Raw genomic sequence first — 9,172 nt, forward strand, 5'->3', positions numbered from 1 at the left:
ACTCTCCCTGGTCTTTGATCTAGTCTCCCCCATCCAACCTAATGTCTAGTAGCCTGGGGCATAGGGTTCCCCTTTTCCTAACTCAAAATCCATACCCCTCGAGGCCCCCAACTCCCCGGATCCTGTGCACGGTCCTGCCTCTGCTCAAGAGAGTGCTCTGGCCATAGGCTGGTCCCCTCTGCCACTTCTGCACAGTTCCCCTGGTCCCCCCGGATTCTGGTACCTGAGTGGCTGAGACCACGGTGGGCCAGAGGGAGTGTGAAGCCTCCAAGGTGACCACCTCTGTCAGGAGGCCTGGAGTTCTACCGTGGGTCGGTTGGTGGCTGTGTCGCAGTGACAGCCAGCGGACAGCAGGCAGCCTACTCTGGCTTCAGCTGCCGAGAATCACTCCTGTCTCGTCCTGGGTCACAGCCTTATTTCGGGCTGCAACAGGAGCCTGGGCCAGTTGCTGGGAGCACCCTAGGGAAGACAGGTGCCCAGGCAGCAGGCCCTTGACGACAGAAGGCTTGCAGGCGCGCATAAAAGTCGCCTGAAAATGCCAAGTGTCAGCTGCGGCTCATGCCTTGGTGGGTGTCTGATGGGAGCTTCATAGATACTTGGTGGGTGGACGGATGGATGGGTGAGTTCCCCCTCCCCCCAGTGTCTTTGCTTCACTTATCCTGCCTGTCTTCTTTATGTGTCTGCTCCCTCCCTCTTTCCACCTCCTCACATTCTCCGAGCTTCTCTGTGAACTGAAAATAAATGAGGCAGGGCTATGTCCTTAAGGAGCCCAACCAGATCAGTCAGATCCAGACCAGTAAACAAGCCTCTGAGGCATCATGGGAAATACTCGAGAGGGCCCAGGGGTGTCCACACATGTCAGCAGCTCAGCCAAGGGGATTGGGAAGGCTTCCCAGAGGAGAAGCATTCCAACTGGGCCTTGAAGGGTGAGCAGGGCCTCAGTGGGCAGAGAAGGGGCAGAGGGCATCACGGTCAATGATAGGCAGGTGGCAAGCAGGGCTGGAGCACTGGATGAGAGGAGGTGCTGAGAGATGGTGTCGGATGGGTGGGCCAGGGCCTGGTTTTTCACAAGAAGCTGTGCTTACGATGCACTGATGGGCTGGAGTGGTCAGAATGGCATTTCTCAAGGACATCATGTGAGAAATGGGTTCAGGGGGCTGACTGCAGGCAACAGGGGGATCCTGCAGCCAGGTGAGAGGGGTGGCTGGGCTGCAGCACAGGGGCCAAAGGGAGCGAAAATAGGAGTGTCTAGACAATCTCTAGGTCTTGGGCCCAATGTGGTAGCCTAGTGGCTAAATCCTTGCCTTGCATGTATCAAGATCCCATATTGGCCCCGGTTTGAATCCCAGCTGCTCCACTTCCCATCCAGCCACTTGCTTGTGCTCTGGGAAAGCAGTCGAGGACAACCCAAAGCCTTGGAATTCCCTGGCTTCGAGATAAGCTCGGCCCTGGCTGTGGCAGCCACTTGGGGGTGGGTTAGCAGATAGAAGATCTTTCTGTCTCTTCTTTTCTCTAAATCTGCCTTTCCAATAAAAATACATCTCTCCCCAGGTCTTGGGGAGAGATTTCTGTGGTGTGCCAAGGACGACTCCTCTGTTTCCATTGGAGGTGAATAACGGTGGGTTGCAGGGCAGACACTGAGCCTGCCTCTGGATGCACTGGCTGTGTTGAGCTCACCAGCCCATCACCAGGCTACTGAATACTGAGCTCTGGAGAGAGCCCGACTGTAGACACTGACAGTGCACATAGGTCACTGCCAGGGAAGGGTGCGTATAGCACAGGGGCAAAGGCTGTGCACTGTGTGAGGGCATACTGCTGAACTCTGTGTGATACTGTCACCTATACTCGATCCCCTGCCCCTTGAGTTCCTCTGCCCAGTCCCTGCGAGGCTTGAGCTTCTAGAAAGAAGGGGAGGGGGAGGTGCCAAAGGTGGGCTTGGCCTCACCTGAGAGTGGGACCACAGTGCCCCTCTCTGGGCAAAGGATGCCCTGGCAGGAGGAGAGGATGCCTGAGAGCTGAGTCCTGACCTGCTAGATTACCTACACTTGGATGTGACCTCTCGCCTTGATCTCCTGTCCTGCTAGGAGGAAGCAGGCCCTGGCCCCGGGCCTGACCCTGATCCAGCTTGACTCTGCCTATTGCAGCAGTAATGGTGCGCTGTGGTCAGAGCCTATGAAATACCTTCTCAAGATTTCTTAGCCCAGCTCTCCCTTTACACAGATGGGAAGGCTGAGGCCAATCCAGGGGTCTCTTTTGTGGCCTCAAGTTTTCCCTTTGTTCTCCATCCTTCCTACAGTTGTGCCCCAATCTCCCAGCTAGTGTGTCTCAAAGATTTCCATTGGCCTAGAATCCATGCCTGGGGAGATGAGGAAGGGTTTCCAACCCAGCCAAAAATGACACTGGAGGCAGAATAATGCAGGAAGCATTTATTGAGCGTCAGAACAGAATGCTACAGGAGGCAAGAGGCAGGATACTAGCAAGCTCTAGTGGGTTAGAGGGAAGACTGACAATAAGAGGGCCGAAGGCACAGCTTGCCAAGGCTGCCTCCTTCTGGCTATTACGGGAAATTCAGGTAGAGGTGGCCCCTCAGGCTACTTCATTCGCCCAGGCCTGGCAATGTCTCCTCCCTAAGAGGTCCTTAGCTCCAATCTCCACTGCTATAAGAGGTCCCTGCAGCAGGCAGGGGACAGATGTTTCAGCCAATGTGGCTGCCTTTCGTCTTCCTGCCAGCAGGGCCTAAGGCCCTGGACACCCTTTGGGACCACATCTTTATTCTAAAGCTCCCCCCCCAACTCTTCTTCCATCCTGACCCTGGCTCGCTTTCTCCACCCTCACTCAGGGGTTCCAGACCCAATATCGCCCTGAGGGGTAACTCCCGCCCTTATCCCATCCTTCCACCCCGCCCATCACACTCTCCTTCTTCTCTAGCTACATCCTGTCATCCTTCCACCCACACATACTGTTAATCCTGTCCCCTGGAGGAGTGAGGCTGCCAATGCCAGTCTCTAGAGGGCACCACTGTGCCAATTCAGCCAGGCACAGTACCTGGCTGAATCAGAAGCCACTGAAGTGTATGCAATGGTTGGAGCCACGAAAGTGTATGCAATGGTTGGCTGTTGTAGCAGCCAGCCCCCCCACCTCCACCACCAAGTCATGGGGAGTTGGGCATTAGCTGGGGAGGAGGCAGATCCCACTCTAACAGGTGTGAGACACACTGAGCGATGAGAGTGAGGAAGGGGCACGTTCTAGGGCGGTCAGAAACGCGGGCACAGTGTAGCCTCAGCCTCACCCCTCATTCATGCTCCCCTGCCCCACTGCCCTGTGTTCAGGCCCACAGGATCTCTACCTCCCTGCATTTACTGCTTCCTTATACCGTGAAGTACATTCCAGGCCTGGAGGGGCCCTGGGTCGTCCATCCCCGCCTTCGCTGTAGTGAGGGCTGCCTGCTTTCTTCCCCTGACTACAAACCCTTGGTCTCTGTCTCGGCAAGAGGTTATCCCCAACCCGTGAGTCACAGATAAAGCCTCGGGATCCCTCTGTGTCCCTCAGCTCTGCTTGGAATCCGGAACCCGTCATGTGTAGGCTCAGAAGGCTCGGGGCCCAGGCCTGGGGGGAGTTTGTGCCTTGGAACCTCTGAGGTGGGCTGTGACGGGAAGGGCGAGAGGCAGAGGCTGGGACACTCTTCCTGCCTCCCCAGAAGAGGCAGCCGGGCACCTTGAGCTGGCCTGGGACACTTCTCTAAAGGTCACCGGGTAAAAATAGCGGTTGTCTGGGAAGAGACGGAAAACAGCTGCTTCTGCCCAGGCGGTGGCGGTGCCAGGGAACTGGACGCGCAGGGCAGGGTCTGTGTGGGTCGTGGGGAGCCCAGGGGAGTTGGGGGTGGGGGAACGCGGCAAGCTGGGGGGCTCCTATCCTCAGGACACATGCTGGGGGGTTTGTCGCCTTGAAAGCTATGTTAAACAGGTGGGGCAGCCGAGGGTCAGAAAAACGAAGAGTCTTGCCCAACATGAGGCAAAAAGATAGCAGAACAAAGGCTAGAAACCAAGTTGGGGTCCCTGCCCCAGACCCAGCAGGGTCGCAGTGCAGGGGTCCCCCAAGCCCGGTCACTCTTCCTTCTGCAGCTCAGGCCGCGTGGGGTGGTTGTGGGCCGGAGCGGCGGGGGCTTTAGGTGGTGCAGGAGGCTTCTGTGGGGAGGCTGCCCCGCTTGAGCCGCAGGCTGCCCGTCCACCCGCGGGGGCAGATGTTGTAGCCAAGGATGCCGGGCGATTTGGCCCCGGAGTCCTCGGAGTCGAGGGACATGTCGGAGTCCGTGGGCGAGCGGCGATAGGGGAAGGGCCTGGGTGGCGTGGGCAGCGGGCTCCGGGGCCTGGCACAGGACGGGGCCCCGACTGGCAGCGGGCTCCGCAGGATCGGGGCGAACACGACCCCAGGCGCCGCCAGAGGGCCGGCCCGCGCGGGCTGCGGCGAGCGCATGCGCGGCGGCGGCGGCGGCGGCGGCGGCGGCGGCGCCCGGGGCGGGGAGAAGGCACGCAGGTTCTCGGCGCCCGCCGGCCGCGGGGAGGCGCTCTTGCGCCGGGCAGCGTTGATGATATTTCTCGCTAAAAGGGCCTGCAGCTGGCGGCTGGGAGGCCGCACCTCAGGCTCGGGGCGCAGCGGGGACTCGGAACGCTCGCTCCACGAGGGCGACATGGGCGGCGGCGGCGGCGGCAAGGGCGGGGGACTGCCCATGTTGCTCCCGCGGCCGGGCTCCCACGGCCCCGGGCTCACCCAGCCATCCAGGCTGCTAGGGGGCCGGGACGCGGCCGGCGTCCAGGGCGGGGAGGTGGGCAGGCTCTCGCGGCGGTCCTGAGGAGAAAGCAGAGAGGGCGGAGGCAGGCGTTAGTGTGGCGGCTTGGGGACCCGGCGTGTTTCGGGAAGAGCCTGTTGTCTGGGAACCTGAGGCAGGCAGCGAAGCACAGGTGGCCCTTGGCCGGGTGGCGCCTCTCCCCGCGTTTGTCCCCAGAGGAGGCAGAGGCCTGGCGGGACTCTTCGAGTGTCGTGGTTTCCTTTTCAAGGCCTCAGTAATTTATCCAGGGGCTAATAGTACCCATGTTGAGGTAAAAAAAAAAAAAAAAAAAAAAAAAGTGACAAGAGTCAGCCAGGTCGCCGGGGCGCTGGCGCCTCACCTACTGGCGGTCACCACAGAGAAACCCTTTTTGAGGGTCACAGATGAAATTACTCAGGTGGAGAGCACTGGGCCAGGGGACCCAGAGCACTCCGCCTCAGGGCAGCGGGCGAGGGCTCCCAATGTATTGCTTTCCACAGAAGCTTAAACCTGGGGACCCTTTGGGTGAAGTGACCTGAATTTTAGAAACACTCCTGTTGTTACTCAGATTTTTGAGGAAAGCCCTTTAACCTCCGTCCTGACGCTGTGCTCGGCTCCTCGTTTTCTCCTTGAATGCCAGAGCAGGAAAGAAGTGTTCAGTGGCAGACGAAAATACAAAAGGAAGTTGGTTTTGACCTGGACTGCTGGCCAAGCCGAGGGGGCAGGGTTGAGATTTCCAGAGCCTGGCTCTCCCCTCTGAGGACTTGGGAGTTTGGTAGCTTCATACTTAGCCGTTCTCTCTCATGAGCTCCTCAGGACAGACTGAGGGAACTGGCATATCACCCCTGTTTACAGTAAATGATGCCGGTGTAGGCTATCTCCTCAGGAAATTGTGTGTGTGTGTTTGTGAGAGAGAGAGAGAAAGAGAGAGACTGTTGCTGCTAAGTGCAGCCATGCTTGGTTTGAGGGTGGAAGGTTTAGGGATCCAGGGCCAGCACACAGCTCCTACACCTTCCCACCAGACGCCAGCATACCCAGTTTCCTCAGGCTACCAATCTGATCCAGTTCACCTGCAGTCCATTTTTCAGAGTTCAGGGCCAGCGGAGCCATCCAGTGCCCCCTACCTAAACCAAAATCTAGAACCAGCCCCAAAAGCCATTCTTTGCTCCAGTCAGTGATCAGCCATTGCCACGCCAGTCATCCTCTCACTCATCTAATCTCCTCCAATCGGGAACCTGGCCCCTCCCCAAAAGACACAGGTTGTGTGCGTTCTCCACACAGCAGGCAGCAGGAGCTGTTAGATGCAGACTAACAAGTTGGAGTCCTTGTACCTGAAGAGGAATGGGACACAGTGTCATTGTCATGGGATAGCAAAATGGGGGTGAGCCCTAGAGCCCTCCTGTGATCACACAGGCTCCCAGTCTTAGTTGAAGTTCAGTACAACCTACCCCTGCTACTCCTGTTTAGGTTCACACCCCTCTGGGAGTAGCAGAAGTGGGTTGTACTGAACAGGACATTTCCTGGGGGATTTCGGTCTGTCAGGCTAGCTTCAGGAAGCAGACTCCATTGCTCAGGGAGAGAAGCTAGGAGGGAGGGCTGAATCCCAGGACCAAATAGCAGGGAGGGGAGGCTAACTCCCCATCACAGTGCCATCTTGTACAGGGAGGTGGGACTAAGAGCTCATGGCCCTGGGCTGGCCAACAACCACCCTGACAGAGGCCAAAAAAGGCACAGACTGTGCACTGTGTGAGGGCATACTGCTGAACTCTGTGTGATACTGTCACCTATACTCGATCCCCTGCCCCTTGAGTTCCTCTGCCCAGTCCCTGCGAGGCTTGAGCTTCTAGAAAGAAGGGGAGGGGGAGGTGCCAAAGGTGGGCTTGGCCTCACCTGAGAGTGGGACCACAGTGCCCCTCTCTGGGCAAAGGATGCCCTGGCAGGAGGAGAGGATGCCTGAGAGCTGAGTCCTGACCTGCTAGATTACCTACACTTGGATGTGACCTCTCGCCTTGATCTCCTGTCCTGCTAGGAGGAAGCAGGCCCTGGCCCCGGGCCTGACCCTGATCCAGCTTGACTCTGCCTATTGCAGCAGTAATGGTGCGCTGTGGTCAGAGCCTATGAAATACCTTCTCAAGATTTCTTAGCCCAGCTCTCCCTTTACACAGATGGGAAGGCTGAGGCCAATCCAGGGGTCTCTTTTGTGGCCTCAAGTTTTCCCTTTGTTCTCCATCCTTCCTACAGTTGTGCCCCAATCTCCCAGCTAGTGTGTCTCAAAGATTTCCATTGGCCTAGAATCCATGCCTGGGGAGATGAGGAAGGGTTTCCAACCCAGCCAAAAATGACACTGGAGGCAGAATAATGCAGGAAGCATTTATTGAGCGTCAGAACAGAATGCTACAGGAGGCAAGAGGCAAGATACTAGCAAGCTCTAGTGGGTTAGAGGGAAGACTGACAATAAGAGGGCCGAAGGCACAGCTTGCCAAGGCTGCCTCCTTCTGGCTATTACGGGAAATTCAGGTAGAGGTGGCCCCTCAGGCTACTTCATTCGCCCAGGCCTGGCAATGTCTCCTCCCTAAGAGGTCCTTAGCTCCAATCTCCACTGCTATAAGAGGTCCCTGCAGCAGGCAGGGGACAGATGTTTCAGCCAATGTGGCTGCCTTTCGTCTTCCTGCCAGCAGGGCCTAAGGCCCTGGACACCATTTGGGACCACATCTTTATTCTAAAGCTCCCCCCCCAACTCTTCTTCCATCCTGACCCTGGCTCGCTTTCTCCACCCTCACTCAGGGGTTCCAGACCCAATATCGCCCTGAGGGGTAACTCCCGCCCTTATCCCATCCTTCCACCCCGCCCATCACACTCTCCTTCTTCTCTAGCTACATCCTGTCATCCTTCCACCCACACATACTGTTAATCCTGTCCCCTGGAGGAGTGAGGCTGCCAATGCCAGTCTCTAGAGGGCACCACTGTGCCAATTCAGCCAGGCACAGTACCTGGCTGAATCAGAAGCCACTGAAGTGTATGCAATGGTTGGAGCCACGAAAGTGTATGCAATGGTTGGCTGTTGTAGCAGCCAGCCCCCCCACCTCCACCACCAAGTCATGGGGAGTTGGGCATTAGCTGGGGAGGAGGCAGATCCCACTCTAACAGGTGTGAGACACACTGAGCGATGAGAGTGAGGAAGGGGCACGTTCTAGGGCGGTCAGAAACGCGGGCACAGTGTAGCCTCAGCCTCACCCCTCATTCATGCTCCCCTGCCCCACTGCCCTGTGTTCAGGCCCACAGGATCTCTACCTCCCTGCATTTACTGCTTCCTTATACCGTGAAGTACATTCCAGGCCTGGAGGGGCCCTGGGTCGTCCATCCCCGCCTTCGCTGTAGTGAGGGCTGCCTGCTTTCTTCCCCTGACTACAAACCCTTGGTCTCTGTCTCGGCAAGAGGTTATCCCCAACCCGTGAGTCACAGATAAAGCCTCGGGATCCCTCTGTGTCCCTCAGCTCTGCTTGGAATCCGGAACCCGTCATGTGTAGGCTCAGAAGGCTCGGGGCCCAGGCCTGGGGGGAGTTTGTGCCTTGGAACCTCTGAGGTGGGCTGTGACGGGAAGGGCGAGAGGCAGAGGCTGGGACACTCTTCCTGCCTCCCCAGAAGAGGCAGCCGGGCACCTTGAGCTGGCCTGGGACACTTCTCTAAAGGTCACCGGGTAAAAATAGCGGTTGTCTGGGAAGAGACGGAAAACAGCTGCTTCTGCCCAGGCGGTGGCGGTGCCAGGGAACTGGACGCGCAGGGCAGGGTCTGTGTGGGTCGTGGGGAGCCCAGGGGAGTTGGGGGTGGGGGAACGCGGCAAGCTGGGGGGCTCCTATCCTCAGGACACATGCTGGGGGGTTTGTCGCCTTGAAAGCTATGTTAAACAGGTGGGGCAGCCGAGGGTCAGAAAAACGAAGAGTCTTGCCCAACATGAGGCAAAAAGATAGCAGAACAAAGGCTAGAAACCAAGTTGGGGTCCCTGCCCCAGACCCAGCAGGGTCGCAGTGCAGGGGTCCCCCAAGCCCGGTCACTCTTCCTTCTGCAGCTCAGGCCGCGTGGGGTGGTTGTGGGCCGGAGCGGCGGGGGCTTTAGGTGGTGCAGGAGGCTTCTGTGGGGAGGCTGCCCCGCTTGAGCCGCAGGCTGCCCGTCCACCCGCGGGGGCAGATGTTGTAGCCAAGGATGCCGGGCGATTTGGCCCCGGAGTCCTCGGAGTCGAGGGACATGTCGGAGTCCGTGGGCGAGCGGCGATAGGGGAAGGGCCTGGGTGGCGTGGGCAGCGGGCTCCGGGGCCTGGCACAGGACGGGGCCCCGACTGGCAGCGGGCTCCGCAGGATCGGGGCGAACACG

General features: G+C 58.4%; 1 protein-coding gene across 1 annotated transcript in view; it reads right to left on the reverse strand.

Annotated features, from left to right (window-relative positions):
• The window catches only part of SYNPO (synaptopodin), a 219,785-nt gene that overhangs the window by 151,050 nt on the left and 59,563 nt on the right, over nucleotides 1–9,172 (reverse strand). The gene's annotated exons all lie outside the window — the stretch shown is intronic.

The sequence above is a fragment of the Ochotona princeps genome, chromosome 19 (genome assembly GCF_030435755.1).
Source record: "Ochotona princeps isolate mOchPri1 chromosome 19, mOchPri1.hap1, whole genome shotgun sequence".
In the NCBI taxonomy this organism is placed as follows: domain Eukaryota; kingdom Metazoa; phylum Chordata; class Mammalia; order Lagomorpha; family Ochotonidae; genus Ochotona; species Ochotona princeps.